The sequence below is a fragment of the Cryptomeria japonica genome, unplaced genomic scaffold, assembly GCF_030272615.1.
Source record: "Cryptomeria japonica unplaced genomic scaffold, Sugi_1.0 HiC_scaffold_42, whole genome shotgun sequence".
Classification (NCBI taxonomy): Eukaryota; Viridiplantae; Streptophyta; class Pinopsida; order Cupressales; family Cupressaceae; genus Cryptomeria; species Cryptomeria japonica.
Genome location: NW_026728864.1, coordinates 582,501 through 594,395, shown reverse-complemented (window position 1 = coordinate 594,395; position 11,895 = coordinate 582,501). Strand labels below are relative to the sequence as shown.

The following is an 11,895-nucleotide window of genomic DNA, read 5'->3' as shown; positions in this document are numbered from 1 at the left end:
CTTGGCCAACGTGCGCGACTCGACCGAGCGCGCACTGGCCGAGGTGCACACCGATTTCACCTGGGTGCGCGCGCAGCACCTCGGGCGCACCGGGGTGCGCGCACAACGCCCGGGTTGCACCGTGGCCTGTGTGCTCGGGGCGCCTCGGGTGCGCGCTCGGTGTCGCCCCCCGCGCGCGCGGTAGTGCGGGCAGCGCACCCCGGCCCGGCCCGGCCCCGACGAGAACGCAAACGGGCAAAAGGTTTATTCAAATAGCATTGCGACGCCCGGCGAAAAACTAAAAAAGGGTGCAACACCGGGACTTCCCGGGAGGTCACCCATCCCAGTACTACTCCGGCCCAAGCGCGCTTAACTGCGGAGTTCTGATGGGATCCGGTGCACTAATGCTGGTATGATCGCACCCGTTATGAGCTTGTCGCAGTGTGTACTTAGCAAACCGCGACCCACGTGCGAATCCACCCCGGCCACCCACCCCCGTCGAGGTGCACACCCTCCCTCGCGAAGTGCGCCCCGTTCGCCAAGTGTGAGCCCTGCCCGGGTGCGCGCACCTTGCTAGGGCGTCGGGTGTGCACCCGGCCCGGCCTACGTGCGTGCACCTGGAGGGGGCGTCGTGTGCGTGCAGTGTCCCGTCTGCAACGCGGTGCCCACACACCACCTCGGGCGCAACGACCTGCGCTCACATGTGGGCCGAGTGCACCTTGGTGCATGTTCGGGGCGCCTCGGGTGCACGCTCGATCTTGCCCCGGTGCACCAAGGCGCTCGGTTTGCCCCGGGTGCGCACTTGGTGCAAGGTGGGCACCCAAAATAGGGATCAAGCACCAAAACACAAGTTTCGGGATGCAAAATGGGACCCAAGGACCACAAATGCGTTCCAAGACCCATGATGGGTCCACGAGAACAAAAATGTGTTCCGAGACTTAATAAACAAATATTGGGTTTTAGGAGAAGAAACATGCTCTGATGCCCAAAACGAGAATCGACCCCGAAAAGGCCACAGGCCAAAAGTGGGATGCGAGACAAAAAAAAATGGGACCCGAGGACCAAAATTGGGTTCCCAGGTCGAAGACAGGGCAACCGGACAAGAAACGACCTCTAAGGCTCGAAATGAGTCCCGACGACTAAAACTTGACAAGAAGCACCCATCAGGCACCCAACTCGACACCCATGGGATGCCGACCCACCCGGGCTTCCACCTAGCACACCTTGGCACCCACCCACCCTCGCACCCAACCTCGCACCCAACTTAGCACCTTTGAACCCACATTGGCACTCACCCTGACCCTGGCACCTTGGAACCCACATTGGCACTCACCTTGACCCTGGCACCCACCTTTGCACTCACCTTGGGACCCACCCTGGCTCCCACCTCGGCACCCACCCAGACACCCACCTTGGTTCCTTGGCACCCACCTTGGATCCTTGGCACCCACCCCGACACCCACCTTGGCACGCAACTTGGCTACTTGCCACCCACCTTGGCTCCTTGACGCCCACCCCGACAACCACCCCGTGACCTACCCTGGCTAGGGTTGGTGCACACCCACCCTGGTGCCCACCTTGGCACCCACCCTATGACCCACCTTGGCACGCACCTTAGTACCCACCCCGTTACCCACCCTAGGACCCACCCCGTGACCCACCTTGGCCAGGGTGGGTGCACCCACCCTGGTGCCCACCTTGGCACCCACCCATCCTAGCACCCAGCCTGTGACCGGGCTTGGAACCCAACCTTGCACCCGCACCCGTCTTGGCCAGTGTGGGTGCGCACCCATCCTGGCACCCACGTTGTGACACACCCTTTAACCCACGCACCCTAGCACCCACGTTGGCACCCACCTTGGAACCCAACCTAGCAACTTGGCACCCACCCCGTGACCCACCTTGGCATCCACCATAGCAGTCGCCGACTTGGCACCCACCTCGGCACCCACCTTGACACTTGTGGACCCACCTTGCCACTCACCCTAGCATCGACCCATCCTAGCACCCACCCTGGCACCTTTGCACCCTAGCACTCACCCATCCTAGCACCTAACCTGTGACCCACCTTGACACTCACCCTCGCACCCACCTTGGAACCCAACCTAGCACCCACCCACCCTGACACCAATCCTAGCACCTACCCACCCTTGCACCCACCCTGTGACCCATCTTGGCACCCACCCATCCTACCACTCAACCTATCACCCACCTTCTCACCCACCTTGGCATCCACCTTAGCACCCACCCACACTGGCACCTTGGCACCCACCTCGGGCAAGGTGGGTGCACACCCACCCTGGCACCCAATTTAGAACCCACCGAGCATGTTACCCACCTTGGCACCCACATTGCAGCCCACCCTAGTACCCACCCTATGACCCACATTGGCATCCACACCCTAGCACCCAGGCACCTCGACACCCGCCTTGACACCCACCCTAGCACTGAACCTGTGACCCACCTTGGAACTCACCCTAGAACCCACCCACCCTGTGAACCACCTTGGCATCCACCTTAGCACCCACCCACCTTGGCACCCACTCTAGCACTCACCCATCCTAACACCCAACTTGTTACCCACCTTGGCACCCGCCCTCGCGTCCACCTTGAAACCCACCCTAGCACCCACCCACGCAGGAGCCCACCTTGGCACCCAACCTAACACCCACGCATCCTGGCACCCAACTTGTGACCCACCTTGGAACCCACCCTAGTACCCACCTTTGAACCCACTATATCACCAACCCACCTTGGCACCCACCCTATGACCCTCTTTGGAATCCACCCTAGCACGCACCCACCCTGGCACCCACCATGGAGCGCACCCTAGCACCCACCCACCTCGGCACGCACCTCAACACCCACCTTGGTGTGCGCACTGCGCCAACCTCTCAAAGACCCTATGTGGTGCGCTCCAAAGTGTACACCTTTGGTGCGCTCCAAGGTGCGCACCTTTGGTGCACACCGAGGTGCACACCAAAGTGTGCACCGAGGTGAGCACCAAAGTGCACTCCAGGGTGCACACCAAGGCGTGCACCTTTGGTGCGGTCAATGCAAACGAATTCGGAAGTTGGGGTCGATGTCCTAATCGCTGCTGCAGACTACACGTATGAGAATCGGACAAATAGCTTTATATAGGGGAGGTGTTGCGTTTGATGGGTCGACTCCCCTAGTTGTGTGCACTGCACCAACTTCAAAGACCCTGTCTTGTTTAAGAAGTCAAAAGTTGGGGTGGATGTCCTAATCATTGCTGCAGTCTACGCATGTATGAGAATCAGACAAATAGCTTATATAGGGGAGGTGTTGCATTCGGTGGGTTGACTCCCCTGGTTGTGCGCACTGCGCCAACCTCAAAGACCCCGCATAGCAGAAGAAGTCGGAAGTCGGATTTTGGTGAGCACCAAGGCGTGCACCTTTGGTGCGGTCAACGCAGACGAATTCAGAAGTTGGGGTGGATGTCCTAATCGTTGTTGCAGGCTACACATGTATGAGAATCAGACAAATAGCTTATATAGGGGAGGTGTTGGGTTTGATGGGTCAACTCCCTTGGTTGTGCGCATTACGCCAACCTCAAAGACCTTGTTTTCGTTAAGAAGTCAAAAGTTGGGGTCAATGTCCTAATGGCTCCTGCAGGCTACACATGTATGAGAATCGGACAAATAGCTTATATAGGGGAGGTGTTGGGTTTGATGGGTCGACTCCCCTGGTTGTGCGCATTACGTCAACCTCAAAGACCTTGTTTTCGTTAAGAAGTCAAAAGTTGGGGTCGATGTCCTAATTGCTCCTGTAGACTACACATGTATGAGAATCAGACAAATAGCTTATATAGGGGAGGTGTTGGGTTTGATGGGTTGACTCCCCTAGTTGTTCGCATTACACCAACCTCAAAGACCTTGTTTTCGTTTAGAAGCCGAAAGTTGGGGTCGATGTCCTAATTGCTCCTGCAGGCTACGCATGTATGAGAATCAGACAAATAGCTTATATAGGGGAGGTGTTGGGTTTGATGGGTCGACTCCCCTGGTTGTGCGCATTGCGCCAACCTCAAAGACCCTGCATTGCGGATGAAGTCGAAAGTCAGAGTTTGGTGTGCTACAAGGTGTGGTCGAAGGTGCTCACCTAGGTGTGCACCTTTGGAGCACAGGAAAAGTGCCCTCCAAAAGTGCGCACCTTTGGAGTGCACAAAAGTGCCCTCCAAAAGTGCGCACCTTTGGAGCGCAGAAAAGTGCCCTCCAAAAAGTGCCCTCCAAAAGTGCGCACCTTTGGAGCGCAGAAAAGTGCCCTCCAAAAAGTGCCCTCCAAAAGTGCGCACCTTTGGAGCGCAGAAAAGTGCCCTCCAAAAAGTGCCCTCCAAAAGTGCGCACCTTTGGAGCGCAGAAAAGTGCCCTCCAAAAAGTGCCCTCCAAAAGTGCGCACCTTTGGAGCGCAGAAAAGTGCCCTCCAAAAAGTGCCCTCCAAAAGTGCGCACCTTTGGAGCGCAGAAAAGTGCCCTCCAAAAAGTGCCCTCCAAAAGTGCGCACCTTTGGAGCGCAGAAAAGTGCCCTCCAAAAAGTGCCCTCCAAAAGTGCGCACCTTTGGAGCGCAGAAAAGTGCCCTCCAAAAAGTGCCCTCCAAAAGTGCGCACCTTTGGAGCGCAGAAAAGTGCCCTCCAAAAAGTGCCCTCCAAAAGTGCGCACCTTTGGAGCGCAGAAAAGTGCCCTCCAAAAGTGCGCACCTTTGGAGCGCACAAAAGTGCCCTCCAAAAGTGCGCACTTTTGGTGCGCACCAAGGCGCTGGTTCGGTCGTTGCAGGCGAGTTCGGAAGTTGGGGTCGATGTCCTGAGCGGAGGTGCAAACTACACAGGTGTCGGAATCGGACAAATAGCTTATATAGGGGAGGTGTATGCTTCGATGGGTCGACTCCCCAGGTTGAGCGCACCGCGCCAACCTCAAAGACCCTACGGTATGGATGAAGTCGGAAGTTGGGTCCGATGACCGATTCGATTAGTAGGTATGCTCATGAGGTCGGAATTTGGGTCCGATGACCTGCCATGTGCAGGAAGGCGAATGTTGACACTGTGCGTTGCAAGGTGCACACCAAGGCGCTGGTGCGGTCTTTTTAGTCGAGTTCGGAAGTTGGGGTCGATGTCCTGATCGGAGGTGCAAGCTACACAGGTGTGGGAATCGGACAAATAGCTTATATAGGGGAGGTGTATGCTTCGTTGGGTCGACTCCCCGGGTTGAGCGCACCGCGCCAACCTCAAAGACCCTACGGTATGGATGAAGTCGGAAGTTGGGTCCGATGACCGATTCGATATGTAGGCATACTCGCGAGGTCGGAATTTGGGTCCGATGACCTACCACGTGCAGGAAGGCGAATGTTGGCACTGTGCGTTGCAAGGTGCGCACCAAGGCGCTGGTTCGGTCGTTGGAGGCGAGTTCGGAAGTTGGGGTCGATGTCTTGATCGGAGGTGCAAACTACACAGGTGTGGGAATCGGACAAATAGCTTATATAGGGGAGGTGTATGCTTCGTTGGGTCGACTCCCCGGGTTGAGCGCACCGCGCCAACCTCAAAGACCCTACGGTATGGATGAAGTCGGAAGTTGGGTCCGATGACCGATTCGATATGTAGGCATACTCGCGAGGTCGGAATTTGGGTCCGATGACCTGCCATGTGCAGGAAGGCGAATGTTGGGACTGTGCGTCGCAAGGTGCGCACCAAGGCGCTGGTGCCGTCGTTGCAGTCGAGTTCGGAAGTTGGGGTCGATGTCCTGGTCAGAGGTGCAAACTACACAGGTGTGGGAATCGGACAAATAGCTTATATAGGGGAGGTGTATGCTTCGATGGGTCGACTCCCTGGGTTGAGCGCACCGCGCCAACCTCAAAGACCCTACAGTATGGATGAAGTCGGAAGTTGGGTCCGATGACCGATTCGATACGTAGGCATATTGGCGAGGTCTGAATTTGTGTCCGATGACCTGCCATGCGCAGGAAGGCGGAATTTGGGTCCGATGACCGAGTTGATGGCGTGCCATGCGCAGAAAGGCGGAATTTGGGTCCGATGACCGAGTTGATGTTGATGGCCCGCCATGCACAGGAAGGCGGAATTTGGGTCCGATGACCGATTTGAAGGCGTGCCATACGCAAAAAGGCGGAGTTTGGGTCCGATGACCGAGTTGATATTGATGGCCCGCCATGCGCAGGAAGGCGGAATTTGGGTCCGATGACCTGACATACGCATGGAGTCCGACTCGGGGGCCGATGTTCGATTCGATGACTTGCATTGTGGGTAAAGTCGGAAGTTGTGGTCTTTGACCCGATTCGATGACCAGACTTCGGCTGCTTGAGAATCGGACAAATAACTTATATAGGGGAGGTAGTGTTCTCGAGCATCCTCCCCCCGTGCCCGTTTATGTCGATTGATGCTGGTGCTCGACTGGTTGGAGCGCTCGGATGCAAAAATCTTGCACCAGGATTTATCGATTGTGATGGACACGGCAAGTCTCCTGATTGCTATGCAGGAGCTCATCGTGAATCTCTATGCGGCCTTGGTATGGACTCGACCTGCGGAATGGTTCGGCAATGGTAGTCGCTCCAACACGTCCTTGCAATGGCCACAGAGGTGATTCGACTAGAGCTCCAGTCTAGCTTTTGGGTTGCTTGGCGGACTGGTATAGCCGCGATCGAGTTCCGGCCATGAACGTTTTAGATAGCTCTTGGGCTTTCTGGGACGGAAGTCGGAAGTTTGGGCTGTTGTCCGATTTGATGACCATTCTTCGGATGTGTGAGAATCGGACAAATAACTTATATAGGGGACTGTGTTGTCTCACGCAGCCCCCTCCGTGCCCCTCTATCTCGACCGATGTTGGTGCTTGAAAGGGTTGGGATCGCTCGGATTTATAAACGTGCACCACCATTTGTCGAGTGTGAGGGACGCGGCAGGTCTCCTAAATGCTATGCGGGCGCTCTCTGAGAATCTCTATCCGGCCTCGACACAGACTAGTCTTGCTGAATGGTTTGGCACTGGTAGTCGATCCAACACGTCGTTGTTGTGGCCGCCTAGGCGATTCGATTCGAGCCCCCGTCTAGCTTTTGGGTTGCTTGGCGGATTTTGCCCTATCCGCAAGTGAGCTCGGTCCCTAAACGTTCGAGAAACCCGATTGCTATGCGCCGACTCTCTTTCTTGCGAGCCTCCATCTAGCTTTTGGGTCTCTACGGAACGGAAGTCGGAATCTGGGACCGTTGTTTGATTCGACGAGGCAGACTACGGTTGTGCGAGAATCGGACAAATAACTTATATAGGGGAGGTGTTGACTGGAGCATTCTCCCCCGTGCCCCTCTAACTCGACCAATGCTGGCGCTCGAACGGTGGTAGCGCTCGGATTTTCATTTAGCGCCAGCATTGGTCGATTTAGAGGGGCATGCGAGATTCCCGAATGCTATGCGAGGGCTCTAACGGAAATGTCTATTGGTTTCGGTATGGATGCAATTGCGAGTGGTTCGGCAAAGGTAGTCGTTCCGATGCGTCCATGTCGTGGCCAAATCGATAATTCGATTTGAGCCCTCGTATAGCATTTGGGTCTCTCGATGTGATTCCGCATTCCAGTCCCTTTGGGCACTGCTTGAGCCGCATCCCAGGGGGTTCCCTTCCCAATAATCTGCCTCGCAACCCGATTGCTATGCGGTGAGGCTCCTCGGCCGCCTCGGAACTATCTGTGTATCAGACGCATCGCGGGATAAGGGGTTGGCAACGGTAGTCGCCCCAAGCGCGTCCGATGCTTGGACCATTCCGAGGCGGCCCTGAAGCCTCTTCCGTCTAGTCGTTGGGTCCTTCTCGCCGCATCCCTCGCCTCGCACCCCGATTGCTATGCGGTGAGGCTCCTCGGCCGCCTCGGAACTATCTGTGTATCGGACGCGTCGCGGGATAAGGGGTTGTCACTGGTAGTCGCCCCAAGCGCGTCCGATGCTTGGACCATTCCGAGGCGGCCCTGAAGCCTCTTCCGTCTAGCCGTTGGGTCCTTCTCGCCGCATCCCTCGCCTTGCACCCCGATTGCTATGCGGTGAGGCTCCTCGGCCGCCTCGGAACTATCTGTGTATCGGACGCGTCGCGGGATAAGGGGTTGTCACTGGTAGTCGCCCCAAGCGCGTCCGATGCTTGGACCATTCCGAGGCGGCCCTGAAGCCTCTTCCGTCTAGCCGTTGGGTCCTTCTCGCCGCATCCCTCGCCTCGCACCCCGATTGCTATGCGGTGAGGCTCCTCGGCCGCCTCGGAACTATCTGTGTATCGGACGCGTCGCGGGATAAGGGGTTGTCATTGGTAGTCGCCCCAAGCGCGTCCGATGCTTGGACCATTCCGAGGCGGCCCTGAAGCCTCTTCCGTCTAGCCGTTGGGTCCTTCTCGCCGCATCCCTCGCCTCGCACCCCGATTGCTATGCGGTGAGGCTCCTCGGCCGCCTCGGAACTATCTGTGTATCGGACGCGTCGCGGGATAAGGGGTTGTCACTGGTAGTCGCCCCAAGCGCGTCCGATGCTTGGACCATTCCGAGGCGGCCCTGAAGCCTCTTCCGTCTAGCCGTTGGGTCCTTCTCGCCGCATCCCTCGCCTCGCACCCCGATTGCTATGCGGTGAGGCTCCTCGGCCGCCTCGGAACTATCTGTGTATCGGACGCGTCGCGGGATAAGGGGTTGTCACTGGTAGTCGCCCCAAGCGCGTTCGATGCTTGGACCATTCCGAGGCGGCCCTGAAGCCTCTTCCGTCTAGCCGTTGGGTCCTTCTCGCCGCATCCCTCGCCTCGCACCCCGATTGCTATGCGGTGAGGCTCCTCGGCCGCCTTGGAACTATCTGTGTATCGGACGCGTCGCGGGATAAGGGGTTGTCACTGGTAGTCGCCCCAAGCGCGTCCGATGCTTGGACCATTCCGAGGCGGACCCGAAGCCTCTTCCGTCTAGCCGTTGGGTCCTTCTCGCCGCATCCTTCGCCTCGCACCCCGATTGCTATGCGGTGAGGCTCCTCGGCCGCCTCGGAACTATCTGTGTATCGGACGCGTCGCGGGATAAGGGGTTGTCACTGGTAGTCGCCCCAAGCGCGTCCGATGCTTGGACCATTCCGAGGCGGACCCGAAGCCTCTTCCGTCTAGCCGTTGGGTCCTTCTCGCCGCATCCCTCGCCTCGCACCCCGATTGCTATGCGGTGAGGCTCCTCGGCCGCCTTGGAACTATCTGTGTATCGGACGCGTCGCGGGATAAGGGGTTGTCACTGGTAGTCGCCCCAAGCGCGTCCGATGCTTGGACCATTCCGAGGCGGACCCGAAGCCTCTTCCGTCTAGCCGTTGGGTCCTTCTCGCCGCATCCCTCGCCTCGCACCCCGATTGCTATGCGGTGAGGCTCCTCGGCCGCCTTGGAACTATCTGTGTATCGGACGCGTCGCGGGATAAGGGGTTGTCACTGGTAGTCGCCCCAAGCGCGTCCGATGCTTGGACCATTCCGAGGCGGACCCGAAGCCTCTTCCGTCTAGCCGTTGGGTCCTTCTCGCCGCATCCCTCGCCTCGCACCCCGATTGCTATGCGGTGAGGCTCCTCGGCCGCCTTGGAACTATCTGTGTATCGGACGCGTCGCGGGATAAGGGGTTGTCACTGGTAGTCGCCCCAAGCGCGTCCGATGCTTGGACCATTCCGAGGCGGCCCCGAAGCCTCTTCCGTGTAGCCGTTGGGTCCTTCTCGCCGCATCCCTCGCCTCGCACCCCGATTGCTATGCGGTGAGGCTCCTCGGCCGCCTTGGAACTATCTGTGTATCGGACGCGTCGCGGGATAAGGGGTTGTCACTGGTAGTCGCCCCAAGCGCGTCCGATGCTTGGACCATTCCGAGGCGGCCCCGAAGCCTCTTCCGTGTAGCCGTTGGGTCCTTCTCGCCGCATCCCTCGCCTCGCACCCCGATTGCTATGCGGTGAGGCTCCTCGGCCGCCTTGGAACTATCTGTGTATCGGACGCGTCGCGGGATAAGGGGTTGTCACTGGTAGTCGCCCCAAGCGCGTCCGATGCTTGGACCATTCCGAGGCGGACCTGAAGCCTCTTCCCTCTAGCCGTTGGGGCTTTCTCGCCGCATCCCTCGCCTCGCACCCTGATTGCTATGCTGTGAGGCTCCTCGGCCGCCTTGGAACTATCTGTGTATCGGACGCATCGCGGGATAAGGGGTTGGCAGTGGTAGTCGCCCCAAGCGCATCCGATGCTTGGACCATTCCGAGGCGGCCCTGCAGCCTCTTCCGTCTAGCCGTTGGGGCCATCTCGCCGCATCCCCCACCTCGCACCACGATTGCTATGCGGTGAGGCTCCTTGGCCGCCTCGGAACTATCTGTGTATCGGACGCATCGCGGGATAAGGGGTTGTCACTGGTAGTCGCCCCAAGCGCGTCCGATGCTTGGACTATTCCGAGGCGGCCCTGCAGCCTCTTCCGTCTAGCCGTTGGGGCCATCTCGCTGCATCCCCCACCTCCTCGGCCGCCTCGGAACTATCTGTGTATCGGACGCATCGCGGGATAAGGGGTTGGCAGTGGTAGTCGCCCCAAGCGCGTCCGATGCTTGGACTATTCCGAGGCAGCCCTGCAGCCTCTTCCGTCTAGCCTTTGGGGCCATCTCGCCGCATCCCTCGCCTCGCACCCCGATTGCTATGCGGTGAGGCTCCTCGGCCGCCTGGGAACTATCTTCGTATCGGACGCATCGCGGGATAAGGGGTTGTCACTGGTAGTCGCCCCAAGCGCGTCCGATGCTTGGACTATTCCGAGGCGGCCCTGTGGCCTCTTCCGTCTAGCCGTTGGGGCCATCTCGCCGCATCCCCCACCTCGCACCCCGATTGCTATGCGGTGAGGCTCTTCGGCCGCCTTGGAACTATCTTCGTATCGGACGCATCGCGGGATAAGGGGTTGTCACTGGTAGTGGCCCCAAGCGCGTCCGATGCTTGGACTATTCCGAGGCGGCCCTGCAGCCTCTTCCGTCTAGCCGTTGGGGCCATCTCGCCGCATCCCCCACCTCGCACCCCGATTGCTATGCGGTGAGGCTCCTCGGCCGCCTTGGAACTATCTTCGTATCGGACGCATCGCGGGATAAGGGGTTGTCACTGGTAGTCGCCCCAAGCGCGTCCGATGCTTGGACTATTCCGACGCGGCCCTGTGGCCTCTTCCGTCTAGCCGTTGGGGCCATCTCGCCGCATCCCCCACCTCGCACCCCGATTGCTATGCGGTGAGGCTCCTCGGCCGCCTTGGAACCATCTTCGTATCGGACGCATCGCGGGATAGGGGGCTGTCACTGGTAGTCGCCCCAAGCGTGTCCGATGCTTGGACCATTCCTAGGCGGCCCTGAAGCCTCTTCCGTCTAGCCGTTGGGGCCTTCCCGCCCCATCCCTCGCCTCGCACCCCCGATTGCTATGCGGTGAGGCTCCTCGGCCGCCTTGGAACCATCTGTGTATCGGACGCATCGCGGGATAAGGGGTTGGCACTGGCAGTCGCCCCAAGCGCGTCCGATGCTTGGACCATTCCGAGGTGGCCCTGAAGCCTCTTCCGTCTAGCCGTTGGGGCCTTCCCGCCCCATCCCTCGCCTCGCACCCCGATTGATATGCGGTGAGGCTCCTCGGCCGCCTTGGAACTATCTGTGTATCGGACGCATCGCGGGATAAGGGGTTGGCACTGGTAGTCGTCCCAATCGCATCCGATGCTTGGACCATTCCGAGGCGGCCCTGCAGCCTCTTCCGTTTAGCCGTCGGGGCCTTCCCGCCGCATCCCTCGCCTCGCATCCCGATTCCTATGCAGTGAGTCTTCTCGGCCGCCGCGGAACTATACCTGTTATTGCTACTGCATCCTTCGGCTGGTAACCTCCTCTGCCGCCTTGGAACGTTCTCTTTGTCGGACGCGTCGCGGGATAAGGGGTTGGCACTGGTAGTCGCCCCAAGCGC

The 11,895-nt window shown here is 59.0% G+C and overlaps 1 non-coding gene across 1 annotated transcript; it reads right to left on the bottom strand.

The window, feature by feature from the left end:
* Positions 1-284: 284 nt before the first annotated feature.
* Positions 285-403, bottom strand: LOC131862298 (5S ribosomal RNA). The gene has a single exon (XR_009361314.1). It is a non-coding gene; the product is annotated as a 5S ribosomal RNA (ribosomal RNA).
* Between the last annotated feature and the right edge of the window lie 11,492 nt (positions 404-11,895).